At 46.7% G+C, this 24,838-nt stretch overlaps 1 long non-coding RNA gene across 2 annotated transcripts; it reads left to right on the forward strand.

The window, feature by feature from the left end:
* Positions 1-159: 159 nt before the first annotated feature.
* Positions 160-24,014, forward strand: LOC119088726. Of its 2 annotated transcripts, XR_005092427.1 has the most exons (5): positions 160-862; positions 8,232-8,366; positions 8,493-8,585; positions 19,721-19,866; positions 23,779-24,014. It is a non-coding gene; the product is annotated as an uncharacterized LOC119088726 (long non-coding RNA). The 2 variants fall into 2 exon arrangements; XR_005092426.1 differs by lacking the exon at positions 23,779-24,014 and having other exon boundaries at positions 19,721-19,909.
* Positions 24,015-24,838: the final 824 nt, after the last annotated feature.

Genomic DNA, 24,838 nt, shown 5'->3' on the forward strand with positions numbered 1-24,838 from the left:
GGTCTGAGGTAGACCGGAGGTGTGCATGTAGGAGAAATTGTGGGGGCTGGTCTCCATCTTTCTCTCTCTCTCTCTCTCTCTCTCTCTCTCTCTCTCTCTCTCTCTCTCTCTCTCTCATTTCCTGTCTGAAGATAGCGTTCCCCCTCTCACATGCCTTGTGTTCCTGTCATTCAGCATTTGCCGTGAGTGCTCTCCAGAGCCTGAGGTGTGTGTGCTGTTTGCCCCCTGTGCTTCCGCAGACACCTCAAAGGGCTTCTGTCAATCTGGCCACAGAGTCAGATGGCCAGCATACTACACGCACACTAAACGTGCTCAGATCCCGACTCCCTTTACATACACGCGCTGCAGAGATCGAGATGTTTATGGACAGGCTCGAACTCGTGACCTGACCCCAGCACATATTAGCCTCAAGCTTCTTGCCCTTGCTTTCCTCGACTGTGAAGATGGGATCTGATTCCCACTCTCTCCCTCAAGTGTCAGCTGCCAGAATCAATGTCCAAACGTTACATCCGGAAATGTTCTTCTGTTAAAGGACTGTGAACCCGGACCAGCGCAGACTGGATTGAGGTAGCCAAGAGTCCTCGGTGGAGGCGCCATTCTCCATGTGCTTTCTTTGGTTAGAGTCTCGGTTAAGTTTCAAAGAACTGGCAAGTACAGAGGGAGGCTGCTGTGGTAGATGGACAAGAGACGCCACCAGCCTGCCGCTGGTTCTTACTATGTGTTCGGTGCTGCTCTGTGACGTCACAGCAGATGTGTCAGTCAGTTCCTGCCTTGGAGAGCTTACGGTCCAGCCAGGGCTAATCATCACCCGGAGCAGCAGCGAGTGGCTTATCGCTGTGCAGAAACCCGGAAGATCTAGTGAGTGAGTATCTGGGTAGTAATGAGATGGATGAGCTGTTTTCAGGAAAGTCTGAATGATATATCAAAGAAAAGAGAGCTCAATGAAGTACTGGAAAATTGAAAGACCGAGTCTCAGAAAAACTAATGTAAAGCCAATACGCCTGTATCATGGTCCATGAAGAAATCCGATGCTTTCATGCTACACCAGTCTCCACGTAGAATTGGCGTCAACATGCTCCCTTGTGGATACCAAGATTCACCATTGCTCAAGTCCTCTACATGAAATTATTTAGATTTGATGATAGGTACACATGATTCATTAGGGTATCATCTCTTCTGCATATTTTAAATTTTTCCCACTATTAAAAAGCAATACAAAGAACTTATAGTGGTGTAAGATACAAAGTCTCACTCTGTAGCCCAGGCTGACCTTGAACAAAAAATCCTCCTGCCTCATCCCCCAAGCACTGGGATTGTAGTATGTCCTGTGATACCTGACTCTGAACTTCTAATAATACAATACAGTGGCATGTTATTTGCTTATAGGCTACACAATTCCTCTGTGTGCTTTCAAACATCTTGATATTGCCTTATAAAATGTTAAGTAGTTAGTTGTTAAACCATATCATTCAGGAAATAATATCCAAATCAACAATCTGTATATGTTCAATATAGATATGCGTGCTTCTCTAATACTTTTCCTCCATCATTGGTTGACCTCTTAGCTGTGGAACCTGCAGACCTAGAAGGCTGATGATACTTAAAGCAGAAGTACGTCAATGGAGAAACCTTATGGTAGAAAAGAATCCTCCATATATCTGGGAACAGATCTGAGCTGGGACCATGATCTACCTGGTTTCTCCTTCTCAAGCTCAGTCTTCTTAAAGTATGAACATGCAGGCTTCTACAAGTGTGGCCATGTCCTTAGCAAAGACGATTTAAAAGTTATTTTCTTGCATATGTATTTGCTTCTCTTCTCTCTCTCTCTCTCTCTCTCTCTCTCTCTCTCTCTCTCTCTCTCTCTCTCTCTCTCTCTCTCTCCTAAGCATCCAGAAGGAAATTAAATGAAAATCCTTAACAATCTTCCTAAATCCAGGAATGATGTGAGGAGCCACAGTGGACAGGCATTTCGGGCTGGTTTAATAACACAGGGCAAAGGGAACCCTTCTGACGTAGAGGCTAACATGGAGGGTCTGCAGCAAAGAGCTAGGCACCCGGGTCTGGGCCTTTTAACTCATGGCTTTACTGTTTTATTTGACCCTGGAATAAACAAATGAAAATACTAAAGTATCTTTTAAAGTTATGTTGGAAATTTGTAATTACTTTAAAATTTTAATGTATTACACTTATGTATCCCACACTCAGTTTGATCATAATGAAAATGCCACATAGAGGAAATGTAATGTGTTTGTCAGTGTGTGTGGTTTTCCTTCTTTTGGGACAGAGGTGTATCTACATATTGTCTTACATAAAATCAGGGCAAGGATTGGAAGGAAATAAGCTGGGGACACTCTGGGGTCCATTCAGTCATCTCCCAGAAGGTACTGTCTGGGGCACTTTTACTCCTGTCAATCCCAGATGAGCACAGAAGAAAGACAATGGAATTCAGGCTTCAAAGGATGACACGCGCAGCTCTGTGTAGGAGAAGGCTGTTTCCGGAGAATCACCCTATCCTCTACAGGGAAGGCAGGATTTTTAAAGACCTAGAAAAGGAAACTAAAGATCAGGATAATGACAGAGACATTTAAAATAATAGTTTCTTAGCAAATTCAGAAAAGGAGTTAAAATCACTTTGATGCCAATGAAAATGGAAAAGACTGTGGCAAAGCCAGCCAGTGCAGATGGGTGGATTTCTCACTTCCGGCCAGCTGGCACAGGCTCTCTCCTCACCTTACCAACTGTGTCTTCCAGCACCGCCTGCCAGTTTCCCATGAATCCTTTCCCTCTGGTCCAGGATGCATTCCTAAGTGGACAGCACCTAACATCTCCATGTTCTCAGTTGGAGCCTATTTCCTGAGTAGCCCAAACACTTCTAATCCCCTACAAAATACTCTCTGACAGTTTCACATTCCAAATTTCTCTAAAATCATGCCACTGGCACAGCATTGGGAACAAAATAGCCAAAAGCTGTCTTAAGTGTGGTTGGTTTAAAAAAAAAAAAAAAAAGGCAGGGGTGTGGCTTGATAAGTCCACAGGGAATGGCGGCTCCATTCCAGTGTGAGTTACAATCCTGACCAGGGATCCATAGCTTCTGTATATTCTCTTCAAGGTTCCGTATCTGTAAAGAGGAAATAAAAATGTCCCTTTAGGAATTTATAGTCAGAATCAACTAGATTAATATACGTCATGCACCCCATGCAGGAATTAAGTCTTACATATTTTCTTCTCCTTCCTGCTAGGTATGGAATTAAGGTTGAAAGTCAGCTCTTGGGTTGCGGTGCAGTCTGAAGTCCAGAATAAATCTGATATTCCCTTTGCCCTGAGTTTTGAGTATTCACACAGACATCTCTATTTACATTCACTCCATTCTCCAAAACAAAATCCCATCTCTATGTAAATTGTTCTGAAAGAGAAATATTTATTCTAACTCACCCTTGATGTTTTGGGGGTAATCAGAGCATGCTCACATGTCAGTTTCTAAAAACATAAGAAGAATCAAGGTTTGGTCAAGCAGAAGGAAAATGGCCACTTGAGCGTAGAATTTGGGGGGATTTACAAGGTACAAGTAGGAAGGAGGAGGTCAGGCGATCCTGAAAACTTGCAATTCCACCCAATGTTCTTTGCTAGAACATTCCTGTCTCTCCCTCCCTCCCTCTCTTCCTCCCTCCCTCTGTTCTTTCCTCCCCCCCCCCCCCCAGTCCTCCCCTGCTCTCCTCCTGTCTGGTTCATTTAATACAAGGTCTCCGCTGCCCAGGCTGACCTTGGACTCACATTCCTCCTGCCTCAGCCCCGAGGACTGGGACCGTGGTGTTCCCCACGATGCCTGGCCCCACGATGCCCTGGCCCTGAACCTCTATTTCTAATCCTGCCAGACTGGGCTCCAGAGATCTCTGATTTGCTTTGATGTATTCTCCCTGGGTGTTGCTGTCACATGCTTGGTCTGCCTTCACCGCCGCCCAGGACCAGGAATGACTCCCGGCCTCCCACCGCGGCAAGAGAAAATCAGCCTTGGGTCGCTCTTTGTTTCAGCAATTTCAGCACCGCAAGTGGGCTGTGGGTGATACGGACAAGGGGCTGCGGAAGGGAAGCAGAGCAAAGATGCATCCTGACTCACCCCTAGCAAGGTGCAGAACACACAGACAGATACTGGGGGCATAGAAACCGGCAGAGACCATCCGGGTTTGCCTTGCAGGACAGAGCTCTGTTCTGTGCAATCCGCACTGTACCCGGCAGAGGTTTGGAAAACTCCCCAACAAGGGCCCCTGTGTTAAAGGCTTGAAAGCAGGTAGAACCTTAGGAGGTCAGGCTTAATGAGCGGGGGCCCTTAGATGACTGCGCATGCGCCTGAGTTGGACGGTGGGGTCCTTTGGCTTTCTGGCTGACGAGATAATAAGCAGTTTTGCTCTTCTCCTTGATAGCACTGTAATTCGCTACCTCATCATAGGCACAAAGCAACAAGAGGCTAATTACGGAGAGGAATCTTCCAAAGTAGGAGCCATCTAAACATTTCCCCCTGTCCAAGCTTTGGGCATTGCATCATGGTGACAGAAAGCTGACTAATACACAACAGCCTTGGCACAATCCGGGGCTTCTTATGAGTGAGCCTGTTCCCATAGGTGAGAGCCCGAACAACCAGCAAAAGTCCTCTGCCCTTCAGCCCAAGGCACAGGAAGCGGTGGGGAGCAAGCACTCATCAGCCTCCTGAGTCCTCTCCAGGGCTCTTGCCCTCTGCTGGCCTTCCTCTGCATCCTGCATCTGCAGGGAGGGGAGGAAAAGGGAAATGGAAAGTCAGAGAAACACACACCAGAGAGCGGAGGTGGCAAGAACAGAAGCAGAGGCTTCGGAGGGGAGGCACCAGTGAGCACAGCTGGGAGGAGTCCTGAGGCTGTGGAGCACAGCTGGGAGGAGTCCTGAGGCTGTGGAGCACAGAGACTGTGGAGCACAGAGACTGTGGAGCACTGAGACTGTGGAGCACGGAGACTGTGGAGCACAGAGACTGTGGAGCACTGAGACTGGAGCAGTGAGACTGTGGAGCATGGAGACTGTGGAGCACAGAGACTGTGGAGCACTGAGACTGGAGCACTGAGACTGTGGAGCACGGAGACTGTGGAGCACAGAGACTGTGGAGCACAGAGACCGTGGAGCACTGAGACCGTGGAGCACAGAGACCGTGGAGCACTGAGACTGTGGAGCACTGAGACTGTGGAGCACAGAGACTGAGGAGCACAGAGACTGTGGAGCACAGAGACTGTGGAGCACAGAGACTGTGGAGCACAGAGACTGAGGAGCACAGAGACTGTGGAGCACAGAGACTGTGGAGCACGGAGACTGTGGAGCACTGAGACTGTGGAGCACGGAGACTGTGGAGCACTGAGACCGTGGAGCACAGAGACCGTGGAGCACAGAGACTGTGGAGCACAGCTGGGAGGAGTCCTGAGGCTGAGGAGCACTGAGACGTGAGCACAGAGACTGTGGAGCACAGCGCCTTACCATGCACAGCAGGTCATGAGACAGAGGCCAGTGGGAGCCATAGGGAGAGGGTGGGCATCAGTCATCACAGCAATGAGGTGGGTGGGAACAGACAAGAATCCTTCACCACCTCAGGAGCCAATCACACCCCATGACCCTTCCTCTTTGTTATTCCTCTGGCAGCCTCAGGCCAGGCCAGGCTGAGCCCCAGGAGTCCAGACCCAATCCAAAGGATTTCCCTTTCAAGTCTTCAGAATGTGGGGACTGTCTCGTTGGACCCTGTTGTTTTCTCATGGCTAGCTGACCCACCCAGGAGAGCCTGGACAGGAACATGTCCGTTCAGTGTGCTGGCCTTGGATTCCGGGTGTCGACCTCTACTAGGCTCTTGGGATGCCCATGGGCCTCCCCGAGGTTGCTCCATGCAGACACCTGGCTGTAACCTGCCTGCTGGAGCCACAGGGAGGCTTCTTCCTCTTTCCTTGCGCTGCCAGTCATGTGGAAAGTCACCTAGGAGCCTCATCCCATCACCCCCGGGGTCCAGAAACTGCAACTTCCTCAGTCCCTCCCACTAGGCCTCCTGAGAGAGATCTGAGTCAGCCCCCAAGCTCTAGGGAGCTCCTGGAGGTTGCTCTGGATCCTACTGAGCCAATGTGGACATGTGTGCAGGCATGGGGGTGTTCCTGGCTCTGAACTCTCAATTATATGCCATTTCAAAGCTTGACAAAGCAGCCAGAGATCTGGACCCTGTGGTGCAGCTAGGAGATGGAGAAGGATGCATTTGTTGTGAAAGGTCATGAAGAAGCAGTAACAGCAGAGCTCTGAACAGACAACACAAAATCCTAAACACTATTCAAAATGGCTTCCCATTTGAGAGACTGTGTGTTTCTACTTGTTTAGGTATCCAGACCAGCTGGATGGTTCTCTCAACTTTTTTAACACCAGCCCACTGTGGGTTGTTGGTGCTGTTGTTTTAAAGTGTGTGTGTGTGTGTGTGTGTGTGTGTGTGTGTGTGTGTGTGTGTTGTGATGTTATGTGTTGGTGAGTCTCTGAAGAGACCCAGAAGAGGGTGTTACATCTCCTGCAGTTACGGATGCTTGTGAACCACACAAGCGGCTGCTGAGAAGTCAACTCCAGTCCTCGGCAAGAGCAGCAAGTGCTTTTAGCTGCTGAGTCATCTCTTCAGCCCCTCTGGGGTTTTCTTTTTAATTGTTATCAAAATGCACACAAACCATAGTCACACTGTGTACTAGTTTTCACTCAGTGAGCACAGATCTGTAAATCATCACCTCCAAGTTCAGAGCCGGAGCACCACAGCACTTGGAATCCCCTGCGCATTTTTTCAGCCACTGCCGCCTCCTCAGGAACAAGGACCCTGCCTGACTCCTGAGCGCGGCAACCTGTTTTGTCTGTTTCTGGCCTTTAAAAATGGAATCACAGTTTATGCACATTTATGGTTTCTGTCAATAAACATTGTGTGTGAGGCTCATCCACACTGTTCATTATTATAGCTTGTTGATTTTCAGTAGGTAATGAATCCTTTGTGTAATGAATGCATTTAGGAAGCTCTACGCCTATATACACACATTTTAAGCTGGTGTCTTTTTCTTCAATTTAAATAAATACAATTAGTGAGTGTTAGGATTCCAGCCACTCCTCCAGCTATATGATCACACATGGGCAGTTCAGTAGCCAAGAAAGGGGTCTTACGTCCTGGGTAATGCATGTGCTGCATGACTGCACAATGCACGCAGTGTGGTCACACAATCTGCACATGCGTGGCTTAACTCCATAAGCCCACGTGCGCATGTGCAGGGGAATCCTTAAAAAGCTGGTCACAGACTCCTCCCTTCTCTTCTGCTCTCTCCTCCTCCCCCATCTCTCCCTTCTCCTCACGTGTCTCTTCCAACAGTCCTGGCCACACTCTCTTCTGTCCACCACCCCCCTCCTAATAAAGCTCTGATACTGGGTTTTGTCACGCCTTGTCACCTTTCTTGCATGGTAAGAGCACCACTTATTAAAACCAACAGTGAGCATTCTTATGTGACTGTAAGTCAATTCTTCAGATAGATTTTTGAACTTTGAAACAGTGAGGAATTTGGCCAATACAGCTCATAGAAACTATCTGCCATATTCTATCATTTAAAAAGCTATTCTCAAGTAGCAAAACCAGACTCACCTTCATTCATAAATGTCTTTGGGGGGCTGAAGAGATGGCTGAGCAGTTAAGAACACTGGCTGCTCTTCCAGAGGACCTGAGTTCAATTCCCAGCACCCACATGGCAGCTCACAACTGTCTGTAACTCCTGTTCCAGGGCATCTGACACCTTCACACAGACATACATGTAGGCAAAACACTGATGAACATAAAATACAAATAAGTAACCTATTTAAAACATAAATGCCTTTCTGTCATTAAAAATCATCTTAAACAAATATATTAATATATATATCCCTTGGCAAATATTACTTAGAAATTATGAACTTCATAGATGGACTAAAGGATGGATGGATGGATGGATGGATGGATGGATGGATGGAAGTTGGTGGATATCTGGGTGGGTAGATAGAGGGTGTGTGGGTGGGTGGGAGGAAGGGTAGATGGGTGGATAGGTAAATGGATAGGTAGGTGGATGAATGGAAGGAAAGGTGGGTGGATGGATGGAGACATATTAAACTCACCAGATCGTTTTCACCAAATGAAACAAAATGTTGTGCCTTCAGTATTGCCTCTCTAACTTTCCTTCTTTCATGTGACCCTCTAGAGGGATGTCTCCCCCAATGCCTTGTTTGGGTTGATGTCCAGAAATCTCTAACCTGAGGGCAACAAAACTCCACAGTAAAATCCAGAGTGAGAGAGCAATCTGTTTTCCTCTACTCTATGGCCAGGACAGAGAAAGGTTGGTGAGAAGCCGCGCTCTGAAACGACTCACTCTATGCTTTCATAGTCTTTTTAAATCATGGGAAAGGGAAAGTGATTGGCATTTTGAGAATACTGGTCACTTTATTTTCTCACCCAATTCCAGACCCTCAGTTCCATCGAGTCAACTGTAAATGACCCATCGCAGTACAGAAGCAGGAAGAAGGACCAAGCGCCCAGTTCCTCAAGAAAACAGACAGTAAGACGTTTCCTAACCACACTTGTCGACCTGTGTCACATTTGGAACTTTAAAATGCTCCCTCTGGATTATTTTTCCATTTTTGTTTGTTTATACTGTGTTCAGGTGTTTTCTGGACAGTGTTAGAATCAGTACTGTTACTGTTTTATAATTATCTAACGATTTTTAATTTTGTTCATTACTTGAGGTCAATTTTTAAATTGAGTTGACTTTTCTGGAAATTTAGCACAATAAACATCTTGACTCATTTGCCCCCTGCAGCTCAACTGGTTTGAGCTTATGGAATGAAAACTAATTTTAAAATAAGCAAGGGACTTTGAAAGGCACGCTTTTGCTGGCAAAGGAAGAAGGTGAGGGCGGGGGCGCATGGAAAAAGAATTTAAAAAAAGGAAAGAACACAGCACTAATAGCCTATTGGTATTCTTCAGACATCTGGTGCTCTCTATTCAGAAAAACTGCAAACGAAAATACCCCCCAAAAGGCCTTTGGGAGTGAGCAGCGGTTCACTCTGGGAAGATGCAAACCTTGAAGGTTACAGAAGTCGGACGACAAATGGCGGCTAGCTCTCCCCACCCCCCCCACCCCCACCCCCCGGGACAGCAGCACACAGGCAGAGCAGGGTCTCTGAAAGCTGTAGAAGACAGTCAGCGAGCATGTTGAACACCCTGAGTAACAGTGGGGGCTAGAAGGAGTGGGGAAAGTGATAGGAAATGAGATGAGAACAGAAATAAAAGAGAAACCAGAGCAAGACATAGAAATGCCAATGATTTGGAAAGAAATATAAGTCCCCCAGGAACAAGGAGGGACTTAGGGGAGGCCATTTTGACTATGGAAGAGTCACAACTGACCTAAGACCAGAGCAGATAGGAGATAGCAGCTGCCTGACTCCCAGAGGCTTCTGTACACAGTGTTGTGCCCAGATCGTGACCCCCAGAGAGACCACCAAAGACCAGCATGCCGGAATGCAAAAGCAAGGTTTAATTCTGGATATCCAAAAGCAATACAAGCCTAGGCAGGGACTTCGTCCAATACATCCAACGCAGTGGAGGCTGGAGGAAGTGCCCGCCTATCTGCAAGCTCAGCTTTTAAAGGGAAAAATCACAAGGTTATATCATTTAGGGGTGCTAATATGGGTATAATTCTGACTGGCTCGCTTCTAGGGCCTCTCTAGAAATCATGGCTTAATCTTACTTCTAAGGGAGTGGTTACCTGCCACCATTTCTCATTGGCTGCCCTCAGGTGGGGACACTTTTATGGTCAGTTACCCTGGAACCAGGGTTGGAACATTCTATAGTCCGGCAGTCATTCCCCCATGACTACCTTGTGACTTTTACACTTCCTGGTTTCTGGAATCTGGACTGACTTGTTTCAGTAACTACTGGCCTATTCCTAGAAGGAGAAATCTTAGGCCTTAGTTTTTGGGTGAAAGCATTTTGGTCTCATTTCTAAGATGGCTCATTTTGGTCTCACACACAGTGCAAATTGTCTCTCGGTACCTCAGTCTCTGCCCAGCCAGCCCTGTGCCTGCTTCCCCTCAGTGGCTGCATCCCTCACAGCTTTTCTCACGGACAGACCATCATGGATTCTTCAGCCCCAACTTTTGTGTCTCCGGGGTTTTACTTCGATTTCTATCACATAGTTCTACCTCTTTCCACATTTGCTTTGACTACTGAGCCCCTTCTTTGTACAGACCAACTACTGAAGGCAAACAGTAGGCCACTCATCATGGACCTACCTGTAGATTGGCTAATGTTGGAAGAGGTTTCCATTTGTAACCAATCACTTGTAACCAGGCTGGGAGAATCGTATGATTCAAAACATGGTCACCCAGGCTGCCAGGCTTCTTTACATAACCATCACATCTACATGTCTGTTGTTCTTGGCCTACCTACTCCAACTACCTACTTCCATTCTTTGAATCCGATTGGCCCCCATCACCTGCCCAAATCTTACATTACAGTCTCCATTTAAGAGCTCATCACCGCTGGGCGGTGGCGCACGCCTTTAATCCCAGTACTCGGGAGGCAGAGGCAAGCAGATCTCTGTGAGTTCGAGGCTAGCCTGGGCTACAGAGTGAGTTCCAGGAAAGGCACAAAGCTACACAGAGAAACCCTGTCTCGAAAAGCCAAAAAAAAAAAAAAAAAAAAAAAAAAAAAAGCTCATCACCAACCTGTTGAATGTCTTTATTTCTCAGGGATAATTCTGTGCTAGAGGATTCCAACTGACCTGACTTTTCTTTTCCAGAATGTTCCCAAGATGTGGGCAACTGATTGTGGGTTAGGTCCTCAGTTCAGGTGACCTGGGAGAGTGACAAAATCCTTAGTTCTAAACAATGATTTAGGGCAGAGACCAGTGTGTGGTAGGTAAGGCTTGTGGAGGTTATATTTCTAGGGCATACTCTCAAAGGGTTGTAGGTGAAAAGCTTCCATGCCCTAATATCAAGCCTCTCCACTGACTATTCAGATCAGAGGGACTCAAACTGAATTAAGAAAAAGTCCGGGTTTAAGGAGTAAAATGCTCCTGGATAATTTTCTGGCCCCCAGAGAGGAGTCAGGGAGAAGAGACCAAAAAAACATGTGTCTGTTCTCTGGGGGACAGTTTAAATACCCTGTGGGAATGGTCTTGAGCATCTCTGGGGGAGGAGCCATGTTTAGCAGGCCTTGGGATGGCCTGATGGAGCAGGATTTGGGGAGAGAGAGAGAGAGAGAGAGAGAGAGAGAGAGAGAGAGAGAGAGAGAGAGAGAGATATGAGGTGGAGCTTCCACCTGAACAGTAGGATTCTGGAGGGCTGGGGTGGCAATATGTCTGGAGTACGTACGTGTACAGGAGAACCTTTCTTCATCGGCTAACACTTAGCTGTCTCTCTAAGCTTACGTCTCCTGTCTATAAAATTACTCACCCACAATGTCCACAGAATAGAGAAATTCCTCAGCCAGTCTGCTCCCGGCCATCCCCGCTCACGACTACCAGTTGGAGTTGTGAGCTTGCCAAGGATCAGCTCTGGTTGTTACCCATGCCTGTTTATACCAGCAGTGTTTTTATTATGATAATGTGTGGCTGATTAACTCAGAGCATTGATAGGAAAAAATATAATGGTTTCCATGAAAACCAATTTGAGTGCTTTGAAAAGACTCATTAAATTGAATTGAACACATACACAAAAGCTTCACTATAAATTAGGTGTGAGAAAGACAGCTCTTAAAATATTGAAGGGAATATATATAGTGTATTATGCACACATACAGGCACGCAGGTACACTGTACTCTGTCTTGTGGGTAGTGGGTGGGGGGATGGCGGCCTCTTGCTTTGGATTACTTCTTAGAAATGCCTACTCTAACCAGGTAGTGATGGCACCCACCTTTAGTCCCAGCACTCGAGAGGCAAAGACAGGTAGATCTCTGTGTGTGCGTTCAAGTCCCGCCTAGTCTACAGAGTGAGTTCCAGGACAGCCAGAGTGACAGAGTGAGACCCTGTCTCAAAAATTAAAAAGAAGGAAAGAAGGAAGGAAGGAGGGAAGGAAGGAGGGAAGGAAGGAAGGAAGGAAGGAAGGAAGGAAGGAAGGAAGGAAGGAAGAAAGATTGGAAGGAAGAAAGGAAGGAAGGGAGGGAGGAAGGGAGGGAGGGAGGGAGGGAGGGAGGAAGGAAGGAAGGATGAGAATGGAAGGAAGAATGGAAGGAAGGAAGGAAAGAAGAAAAGAACACTTACCATTGCCAGGAGAGGAGGAATGTCACCCGCAAAGCTGAAGCTGTCTTCGTGCCTTTTCCTGTTTGTAAGGCAGGGACATGGGGATTTTTGAGCAGGGCCAGCAGCCAGTCAACCTGGAACCGAGTGGTCCCTCTGCTACTCTCTCTGTGGTCGTCTAGTGGCCCCAAGGGCCACCCCAACCCTTCATTCCCTGGGAGCCTTTCTCCTCCCACAGCCAGCCTGAGTCCCCCAAGACTTCCAGAGAACCCAGTTTCTCTCCCTTCTCAGGACATGGCTCCTGGGTAAACCATAAGACACAGGAAGAGCTGCCAGGGGCTCATTTCAGCTGAAACTTGCTTTTTTTTTTCTGATCGTGAAGGGTGCCTCCAGCTTCCAACCTGTTTAACTTGGAGCATCGGCCCTGCTCCGTCGCTCCCTGTGTGACCTCAAGAAAATCCTGGCCAGATAGTTTCCTTGTGGGCAAATGAGACTTCTAAGGTTCTATAAGGCTTTGACGTCCGGGAATGTTCCAAGGAGAACTAGCTTTGGTTTATTGTACAGAGTCACCCTGGTGACATCGTATTGGGTTCTAAGTGCAGTTTCAGGGGTCCCTGGAGGGAAACCTGTGGAGAGTCACTAGGAAAAGGGCCAGTCTTGATCTCTGGTTCCCTCTTTCTGGGACACTCAGTATCTGTACCAGTTCTTCACACACACAGTTACCCGGATGTTCACTGAGGTGGGGGAGGGAAATGGTCTTCTCTATGGGTTTAACTTTGAAAAGAAGTTGCTCAATTTTCTCTAGGATAGCATGCGATACTGAAGTGCAAAAACGCTGAAGTATCCCCTCAGAATATGCCTTTTTATAGATGACTTTCACAAAACACAGCCATTGGCCAGCAGATTTTAGGCAATCTTGAATCAAGGTCATTTCCCTGAGCTGACCTATGAAGGGCCAAGCACAAGATATAACAGCAGATGTGGTTAAGATCCACCCAGGAAATCACATAGCATCAGAATCACTTATATGTGAACTCGACTCCACTTCCGTCCTTTTGTGTCTGGCCGACCTTTGAAGAGTGTCTTAACATCTCTGATTCTCCACGTTTCCTATTAAATAAGAACAGTGTCTCTTATCCTACGTGGCTCAGTTGGGACAGTGCTCGCCTAGCTTGCTTGAAGCCCTGGGCTCAATCTAATCTGCCCGTAAGTGATGCTGAAAACTGGTGATAGCAGTGAGTGTCTATAATTCCTGCACTCCTGAGGTGAAGGCTAGAGGATCAGAAGTTCAAGGTCATCTGCGGCTGTACTGTGAACTTGAAGCCAGCCTGAGTTACATGAAACTTTCTCAGGAAGAAAATAAAGGGAGTGGGGGAGGTTAAGGAAGGATGATGGGAGAGAACATAGGGCCTTCAGAGTTGTTAATGGCCAATCATTCACTTCTGTTGAGTCCATTGAGGGCTGTGGAGGGAACACAAACCCTGGCAGGACCAGGGAATCCAGCCTGGAGGCTTCCCAGGTTACACCTGTCCCTGAAACTGGCAGAGGCCAGTTTGTGCCTCCTGTCCCTGACCTGCAGGGCAACACCCCAGCTCCTGCTGATGATGATCCTTCTTAGGGCCCCAGGCCAACCGGGCAGGCCTATTGGTACCCTCTGTCTTTCCTGCAACATTCTCACGGACTCTGGAAAGCTCCCCTCCGCTAGCTTACTTTTCTCCATGCTGTTCGACTCACTCAAGACAGTCATCTGTTCTGAAGGCTCCATCTACCCCTGGGGGAAACCCAGAGTTTAAGCTCCTCTCTGAGAACAGAATGGTGTGACTTGGGCAGAAGGCACATGCTTTCCTTATAACCTCAATATTTCATCCTTCCAGCCCCAGCTCACAGCCATGCCTCTCTCTGCTCTGAACCTTAGAAACATCTTTGAACCACCTGCTGAATTCTCACTTCTTGTTTGAGTTAAGTTCCTGTTACCAACTTACTCGCTACCTGCCTGTGGTTTTTTTTGTTTTTTGTTTTTGGTGTTTTTTTTTTTTTTCCTCAATGTCCAAAGGTATCTAAAGCCCAGAGCCAGGGTCTTAGCCTTGGCTGCAAATTTAAATAAAGGGGAGAATGTGATCAAATTGGTCTCGAGCGAGTCCGGGTGTGAGCATTTTTAACAGCTCCTCAATTTATTTTAGCATGGGAACTGTCTCCCAAAATCCCATCAAAGTTTTGCCTCGAACACCAAAGGCTTTAAGCAAAGAGTAAAAATTGGAAATGTAATATCAAACAAGAGTGGAGAGGGTAATGTATTCCCAACCTCTCATAACTATCTGCAAATATTAACTTCTGAATGGACAATTTTGCAAATAGGGGTTGCAAATAAGCTTTTTCAGGGTTCACCTTCTAGATTTGAAAGTCATTTGAATTCCCACAAGGTCATTGTTATCTATTAAGATTAAATTTAAATGGAAATGGGGATGGGGGCAGGTACCTGCTGCTCTTCCAGAGGACCCAAGTACTGTTTCCAGCTCCCATGTTGGGTAACTTCTGTCTGTTACTCTGGCTTCAGGGACCAGTTGCTCTTTTTCTGACTTTTTTCAGATACTCACACCTCTCTCTCTCTCTCTCTCTCTCTCTCTCTCTCTCTCTCTCTCTCTCTGTGTGTGGTGTGTTACACACACCACACACACACACACACCACACACACACACACCACACACATACCACACCACACACACACCACACACACCACACATACACACACACACATACACACACACACACATACACACACACACCACACACACCACACATACACACACCATACACACACCACACACAAACACACACACACACACACACACCACACACACACACCACACACACACACCACACACACACACACACACACACCACACACACACACACACACACACACACACACACACACCACACACACACACACACACACACACACCACACACACACACACACACACCACACACACACACACACACCACACACACCACACACACCACACACACACCACACACACACACACACACACACACCACACACCACACACACTACACACACCACACACACCACACACACACACCACACACACACACACACCACACACACCACACACACCACACACACACACACACACACACCACACACACCACACACACACACACACACACACACCACACACCACACACACCACACACACCACACACACACACACACACACCACACACACCACACACACTACACACACACACACACACACACACACCACACACACCACACACACTACACACACACACACACACACACACACACACACACACATACACACACACACACACACACACACACACACACACACCCCACAGATAAATATTAAAAAGCAAAGGGGAGATGAAGGGAGAAGGGGCCCTTAAAGCATGTGACATCTTGTTTGGTTATTCCGTCTTTCTGAGACAAGAGAGGAATCACAATTTCTAAATTCTGCCCATTTCAAAGGTTGGATTCACTCGGTGACATGAACTATCTGACGGCAAACATTTCTGTAAAAACACTGACAGCTGGGAAGAGCCTGGCTGTTTATTTCCCTCTCCCAGCTCCACTCATCTCTTGTCAATTTACTTATATATTTATCCTCCTGAAATATCAATTATTATGAACAAAAAGAGCAGAAGGAAGGAATCAATAGGCCCTCACCTACGGGTTCCATAAAATACAACAGAGAAATCGAAAAGTCCGGGGAAACATTTGGCCACGGCTCTGTTTATGTACAATACCAGATCTCCCGAGTTGAGAGGGTGGAGGGTGGTAACCATGGGAACCGTGGACCTTCTCTGCCGCTGCTGCCGCCGCCGCTGCTGCTTTTGAAAACCATGAGAGCTCTTCACCTCAAACTGCCCCTTGGAATATAACCTGGAAGAATAGAGACGCTAAGAAGCAAAAGGTCCCCCCAAGAGGTGGACACTTCCCACACTTTTTGATCCAATTAATGCGGGGTTTGAAACCACCCTGGCTTTGTATCTCTTGGGGTGGAATTCAGGGAAATCGAAAGAGGAAAGAGGGGCGCAGGAATTGGAAACTGAGGGAGCAGTTTATCCTTCCATAAACATCTGTGAAGAGGTGAATTATTGCATCATCATTGGACCCCACTTTTATCTTCTGTTGATGGAAGCAAAATAATCTTTTATAAGAGGAGGAGGGCTTTTGTTTGTTTGTTTGGTTTGTTGTCCCATATTTTGCTACTAAGTGTTTTGACTACTGTTCACCCCTCCAAGAGATTACGCACTAAGTCTACCCCTGTCAGGGCCTGTGCTAAAAGGCCAGGTCTGCGGAGCCCTGACAAGATTCACCTGTAGGGGCCTAGTCAGGTGAACTTGGGGAGTGGTTGAGAGCTCAGCTGAGTTTCACAGGTGAAGTCCCTGTATTCTGGTGGCTAGAGAACCAATGTCTGTCTCCACAGCCACTCTCGGGGCTAGAGGTTGGCGTCCCTGCTCCGCCTAAGGCCTTTCCGACTCCCTGCAGTTGAGTCTCCTTTAACAGAGCACCCTCTCCCTTCCTGGGTCCCCAGACAGCGATACCTCACAGTTCCACTACCTCTGTCCCGGTCTCTTCTGTAGGCCTTACCCCAATGGAGAACTGTTTTATTTATCTATCTATCTGTTTATTGGTTTCTTCGAGACAGGGTTTCTCTGTGTAGCTTTGCACCTTTCCTGGAACTCACTCTGTAGACCAGGCTGGCCTCGAACTCACAGAGATCCGCCTGCCTCTGCCTCCCGAGTGCTGGGATTGAAGGCGTGGGCCACCACCGCCCGGGGAAATGTTTCATTTATTTCTGCTTTGTCCTTTGTCCTCCCCCGACCTACAATTGTGCGCATGCTCTTTGAGTTCCAGCTATTGTGCTGGCCCCTAGGTCCTCCACATCTGTTTCAGCGCTGCTTCCCAACAAGTATGAGCAAATGCTGAATTAGTTTACCATCTTGGCTCCAAAATGATGAGTCTTTTGCTTTGGGGGTTTTGTTTTGTTTTGTTTTCTATCTGCAAGAAAAGGGGAGGGGTAGAGCCGAATAGCAGAAAACAGACAAACACATCTGTCACAGCTTCCGCGATCTCCTGCCGTACGTCCCTTAGCAAGGCCCCACGGTGCTTTTTAAGATCGGTGAATGAAACCTTTCCACCTTAAATGTGAAGGCCAGTAGCTGAACAGAAGCCGCCGAAGTGCAGAGGTCACCACAAAGAGCTGCAGGTTAAACGCGGCATGATGTTTCTGTCCTTAGAGAAAGGGGAGAAAACTTTGATGAGAACAGATCTAAAAACCTCTTGATCTCTTTGAGGGGAGAGAGGCTGGATCTTTTCTTCTCTGCGATTTTATCATTTTTGATTTCAAACTTGAATTGTTCCCTTGGCTTCCAATTAAACCGCCGTCTGTGCCCCCGTGCGCCCCTCCCCCTCTACCTCTTGGAGTAACTCTTAGGGCTAAATTAGGACTTTGAAAAGAATCTTGTCAATCAGACTTTTTGTTGAAGAGGATAAAGAAGGCCGGGCTATGCTGAGAGAAGGTCTTAGGACTCAGGAGGACTCCTAGGTCTCTAGACTCCCGGCTACTCCTCCATGGTCCATTCAACTCACATTGACTCTGCCCCTCCTGAACGGGGCCTCATCCACATCCCAGCCCCAACACAATAGTTCAGGAGGCAGTCGGCCCCTGCCCTGTCTGCTCTGAAAGCCAGGACAGCCTCCCAGATGTCAGCCAAGAGTGTCCTTTTCCTGGCAGCACTAGCCTGCCTTTCTCCAGTCAGCAATTACCATAGCCCCATCCTGGAAACCGGCCCATGCTTGAACACAGTTCTCTTTCTCCTTCATCAGAACATGTGTAGGCTCAGGAAAAGCCCAAGATTTACATCCTAGCCAGAAAGCCTTGCTTTAATTTCCCCAGGCAGAAGAAACAGTCTCCCCCCAAAAGCTTTGGCAGTGAGTGTGTTATGAAGAGAAATGACCGCGTTCCCAAAAGCACTGATGTGGACTCACCCTGGTCCTCAAGTGTGGCCGGCAGAACTGAGGCGCTACCTCATCCTCCTACCTGTTCATTTCTGCGTGAACTGAGCCACACAGACATCTTTTCCCCTCTAGAACTCCGCTTACTTCCAATAATGTTCAAGGGCAATTAAGAGATTATTTTTGTTTGTTTCACAAGATTTCCTATAACATCTAGTCCCACTTATTGTCTTGAAGTTTTGTTAGTTGGCTTGGCATTTTTTTTTGGACAGGGGATGAGTGTTGGTTTTAAATAATAAGAGGCGCTGTTACCATTCGAGGAAGGTCACAAGTCACAACACCAATGTTGGCTTTGAATTTGGCACGTTTTCTCTCTGAGGAAAGGTCATGAGGCACAACAAAACTCAGTATCAGAGCTTTATTGGGGGGTGAGGACAGAAGAGAGCGTGGTCAGGCCCGTTGGAAGAGACACGTGAGAAGGGAGAGAGAAAGGGGAGGAGGACAGAGCAGAAGAGAGGGAGGAGTCTGTGTCCCGCTTTTTAAGGATTCCCCTGCACATGCGCATGTGGGCTTATGCTACGCCACGCATGCGCAGATTGCGTGACCACGCAGCCCACAGATGACATAAGACCCCTTACTTGGCTACTGAACTGCACATGTGTGCGGTCATGCAGCTGGGGGAGTGGCCAAGAATTGTAACATTCTGGACTTTTTGCTTATTATAAAAAAAAGGATGGGGCCGGGCGGTGGTGGCGCACGCCTTTAATCCCAGCACTCGGGAGGCAGAGCCAGGCGGATCTCTGTGAGTTCGAGGCCAGCCTGGGCTACCAAGTGAGTCCCAGGAAAGGCGCAAAGCTACACAGAGAAACCCTGTCTCGAAAAACCAAAAAAAAAAAAAAAAAAAAAAAAAAAAAAAAAAAAAAAAAAGGATGAACAGGAATATAGGGGCATTGTTTCTCCCGAAAAACTGCTTCCAGCTGACTTGGTGGGCATCAGTTGACTCTTGGGGGCATAGGGAAGGGGGCTTCTGAGTTAGACAGGCATCCTGGGGCCATCTGTTGCTTGGGAGGCATCCATCACTTTTCGTGGCTTGTGTCGGACAGGATGCTGATGAGACAGAGAAAAGCTTAAAAAAAGAATTTTTTTAAAATTTTTTCCGGGGGGCGGGGGGGGGGGTCCCCAGGGGGAGAGAGGAGGTCCCAGGACCAGGAAAGTTTGAGTTGCACTTAACTGAAGCAGATCGGCTATTGTCTTAAAGTTTTGTTAGTTGGCTTGGCATTTTTTGACAGGGGGTGGGCAAGTAGGAATCGATCCCTTTAAAACAAAGTTTCTCACCCTCATCTCAATCTAGAAATGTCTAAACTCACTTTTGTTTTTGCTACTCTGGCTTGTGAAGTACTTGGAGAGTTTCACTTGTTTTATTTTTATTTTTTCTTGTTCATAGGTCTCCTGTTCTGCTGCCTTTTCGCTGCACGGTTATTGATTTTCAGCTCACCCTGCAAAGCTGTCCATCTCAGGATAAATGTTGACTTGGCTCAAAGCTCTGCAGACTGGGAAGTCTAAGCCTTCTTCTTGGATGGAAGCATCATGGTAGTCAACAGCATGATGAGACCCAACAAGGGTGTTAGTTCAAGTCTCTCTCTCTTCATCTTTTTATCAAACCACTAATGCGACCCTAATGATGCCATCCAGCCCCAAATATCCCCCCAAGACCATCCCTCCAAACAACACCGTCAACAGATACATTTTGGATTAAGTTTCTAGCATGTAATTTTGGAGGGGCACATTCTAAATTACACATCCCTCAAGGCTCGGAGCCTCTGGGGTCCCGTGTCTTCATATTCTCTTGGTCTGCAAGCTGGATCATCATCCACCTTCCCAATTTTCCTCTCCTTGCTCAGTCTTTCTTCTTATAAGGCTCTCATAAGAACTTCTTTTAGAAACTTCCAGCAGCTCTGTATGACTCATAGATTTTAGGCATGTCGGCATGAATTCCAGTCAAGATGGTGTTGTGAACTCCAAAGCTGAGGAGTTTTGTTTTGCTCCAAAAGTATTGCTGTAACATAAAAAAAAAAGAAAAAGAAGAAAGAAAACTCGAAATTCACTACCATATTTAAACAAGAAGCATACCCCAGTATACTATAACCAAAAGAAAAGCCAAAAGTGGCTGTGTTCTAGTTCCTGGGGGTGCGGTGTGGGTGGGTGCAGAAGTGGGACAGAAGCAAAGAATCTTGGGTCCTTCTTCTGTAGTGACAATTCTGGGAAGCCACATTTTGGCCCACATCACCTTACCCACTCATCCCAAAACTACCAAGTGAACCAACAATGGGTTCTTTCCCCATCAGGTCCACAGGAAGCTCCAATTCCCCCAACTCCAAAAGGCAGTCTGTATATCGAGAAATAGGCTGAGGCTGGACTACAGGATTTCTGGTGGCTAGATAAAAGCCAGCATTCCTCAGGAACTTGTGAAACCAGCTCCCATCTACCAAAAAGAGTCACTCCCATAACTATAGTTCTGGTACCTACGTTCTGAAGATAGAGTTAAATGGATAGTTGGATCATAAAGAATTCTCCAGACTTCTACAGACTGGTAGTGTTTCTCCAAGGGCAAGCCCAAAAGAGGGCCTCCCTCAATGTGTTTGGACCACTCACAGTCACTCACTGTGCCACTGTGCCAAAGACCAAAATGAGGCCAGGGGAATGTGTTCCTAAGGGCTGTTCCTGGCAGCACATCCCTTACACCTCTTCCAACCCTGCTCCTATCTGTCCAGTCCTGGACTTAGTACTAAAGAGGAATTCCCATGGTGGGAACGGGCACTGTTGGGACAGGTTCGAATCTCAAGGTGCTCAATAGGCATGAAAGCATACATGATCTTCTCCTAGTCCTTGTTTTCCTAGCTTCCCCTGGCCCCCAGTTTCAGCCCTTGGAGACCTGTTCTTTTGAGATAATCTAGCCTGGCTGTACTTTGGGATGTACTTTGTGTGTTCTCTCCCTCTCCCTCTCTCCTTCCCTCCCTCCTTGCTTCCTCTCTTCCCTCGGTACAACACTCCTAGGTTCCTACCTAACCTCCAAAGCCAGAAGGTGCCTTCTATGGCATATATTAATATTATTGTGTTGAGCTGGATATGGTGGCTCACATCTGTAATCCTAGTGCTCTGGAGGCTGAGGAAGGAGGACTAATTTGAGTTCAAGGCAGGGCTTGGCTACAGAGTAAGACCCTGTCTCAAAACTCCAAAATAAATAAATATATACAATTAGTCACACACACACACACACACACACACACACACACACACACACACACACACACTCCTCTGCCAGTGCTGGTCATGTAATCAATCTGTGTCAACCCTGAAAGCCATAATCTGTTCAATGCTTCACTAAGGTCTAGTTCACTACACCATACTGAACTCAGGATTCTAGAAGAGGGGGAATATCATATTCTTAAAAGAAGAAGTTCTGCCAAAAAGAGCAGGAGGTTCATATCATCTTCTCTGAAAATCAGAAAAGGAAAAAAAAAATGTATCAAAGAAAGTGGTATTGACTTTATAGTCTTCAAATCAACCCATCACTGTTTCCCTCATTACAAACACCCCTATTCTTGCTCTGGGCCTTGTAAGCACTACATATAGTCCATTTGTGGGTAAAGGTTGATAGTGTCAATATTCAGTTAGCGAGCATGTGATTAGAAATATGTTTGATCCTTCAAGTTCCCAGCATGCATTGCTTCATGGTACTGGAGAATGACAGTCTACATCCCAGACCACAGTTGAACTATCTGTATGATACATGTAAAAATAGCCCAGTCTTGTTGCAAAAACTGGGTGTTATCTTTGGCATCTCCCTCCCAACCCCTCCCGCAACCACCTCCTACATCCCATCTGCCTTCTCATCTTGTGGGGTTTACTCTCCTCCCAAAGCTTGAGTGGTTTCTCCTTTCTTTCCTTTTCTCTCTCCAAGGAAATTTCAGTGTTAATAAAGACTAAAATGGATGGCCATATGTCACAGAGAAAGAAGTCACTGCCTGTCTCCTGAGCTCAATGAGAAGGCAGCCTTCTACTCAGATAGGATAGACTTGCATGAGGAAGGAAGGCCCCTCACCCCAGCCCAGCCCCACCCCCACAGGAGCTAGCTCCCTCTCCGCTTCAGCTCTCAGTCTTGGGGAGATTCTCTTCAGCCTCCTGCCTAAGTTGGAGTCTTTGATTATATGTTCACTGAGAGCCACTGTCTCCCCTTAATACCAGTTATCACAGATTATAAATGCACCCACATCTGTGCCCACACCAGGAGTCCACTAGCTCCACAGCATGTCTATCCCTAACTACATTTCATGATAGTGGGATGGCGGGGGTGGGGAGGTACTGTGGGGAGGTGCAGAATTTTTGGTAAATGTTGTATTAAACCAGGCTAAGCAAATTTCATTACTGGTGGACTCCACAAATTTCAAATGCTGTAATATTATACTATTCAGGAAACTTGCAATACTCAAAGTATTATCACTTATATTGAATAACAAAAATATTATAAATATATAATTCTAGCTTTAGTTTTAATTGAGAAGTGTAAAAGGACATTATTTCAAGTGACTGCCTCTAAACTATTATGGAAAGGGAGGAGAAGACAGTGAATATATAGAGAAATAATTATTTTAGGTTGAATGGGTAATAATGTTGTGACATTCATGAGTTTACTAGTGAAAAAATTATCTCCTAGAGAGAATTTAGCACAGTGGTTCTCAACCTTCCTAATGCTGTGACCCTTTAGTACAGTTCCTCATGTTGTGGTGACCCCAACCATAAAATTATTTCCACTGCTACTTTGTAACTGTGATATTGCTACTGTTATGAATCATAATGTAAATATCTGTTGTGTAGGATATTTGATATGCAACCCCCATAAAAAGGTCATTTGTAGCTGGAGTTTTTTCTCCAGGTCCTGCCAAGCCCCAACAGTCCAACAGCCCACTTATAAAATAAACACACAGATGCTTATATTATTTAAACTGTTTGACCTAATGGTTCAGGCTTCTAGCTATCTAGTTCTTACATCTTAAATTAACCCATTTCTATAAATCTATACCTTGCCACATGGCTCGTGGCTTACCAGTATCTTACATGTTGGTACTCATGGTGGCGGCTGGCAGAAGTCTCTCTGCCTCAGCCTTCCACTTCCCAGAATTCTCCTTTCTCCTTGTCCCACCTATACTTCCTGCCTGGATACTGGCCAATCAGTGTTTTGTTTATTAACCAATCAGAGCAACACATTTAACATACAGAACATTCCACGACAGTCATTCATCCCCAGAGGGGTCGTGACCCACAGGCTGAGAACCACGTGATCACATGGGAATCAGGGAGCAAAGAGCAGACAGCTTGTTTGGAAATTAACACACATTTGGTTTTGCATGTTAGCCGCTCAACTCAGATAGTTGATTCTATTGTCAGAACTCAAAACAGCAAAAGGGTAAACTTTCCTTTTTTTTTTTTTTTTCCGGTAAAAAGAGAATGTAGAAGTCATTTGTGAGAATCTGAAGACTTTGGGACACTTTGCACCTGCTGCTGAAGATACTTAATGTGGGACAATGTGAACACAGGCACATGGTACTTAATGTGGGACAATGTGAACACAGGCACATGGTACTTAATGTGGGACAATGTGAACACAGGTAGGTACGGGTACAACAGTAGGAAAAGGAAGGAGTTCTGGAGAATGTTAGGCCGTGTGGATTGGGTTTAACCGTGGCCATCTCTGCAGTCCACCTTGCACTCTGTCTTCAATCCTTCTTAAAGCAGGTTGAGCCGCAAATGAAGGCAACCCTTTAAAGTGATTCTTGACACCTGGATGCAAAGGGTGTTGAGAAAAGATTTGCTTTAAGCCTCCGTGTTCATGACTTGAGGCTGTTTCTTTGAGGTCCGAACTGAAGAGCCCACGTTCTAAGTTAAAAGTTGGAGCACGTGCATCTGGAACCTGACAGGAAGTGTCTCGAAGGCAGGAGGGGTGACTTGGTCTGATGACTGAGCAGAAATCCAGTCTGCTTCCTCATGTGTCCATTGGCCTCTCTCCCATCCTCCCAGGCTCAGGGAATTCCCTCAGCCCTACCTTCTGGGTCACCGCTCTTGCCACGGTGATGGAAGACCCCCACCTTTTCTCCACTCTTGACCTCCACAGGTACTACCCAGTCCGAACTTCCTCGAGAGTTTGGAAGCACAGATACTTCCTCCCGCCCCAAGAGTATATATGCAGCTAAGCAAATATAGTGTACATGTGTGCAGCGCATGTACACGCAATCATATGTGTGCATCTGTGTGTATGTATGTACGCAGTGTATGTGCACTTGAGCATATATGTGCATGAACATGTGTGTGTGCATGCATGTGCACTGACGGTGTGCCCTTGGTTCTTTGGGGCACACCTTTACAAAGAGAACCATGGCACTGGAAATAGAGATTGGGTCTGGTAAGGCCTTGTCACCACCTCGCGTCATGTTAGAAGAAGAATAGGAGCTCACTGTGTGTTTGTTCCCTGGTCCCTAAATAGACTTCACCATCCACGTAGCTGGGC

This window comes from Peromyscus leucopus, chromosome 11, assembly GCF_004664715.2.
Source record: "Peromyscus leucopus breed LL Stock chromosome 11, UCI_PerLeu_2.1, whole genome shotgun sequence".
NCBI classification, from domain to species: domain Eukaryota; kingdom Metazoa; phylum Chordata; class Mammalia; order Rodentia; family Cricetidae; genus Peromyscus; species Peromyscus leucopus.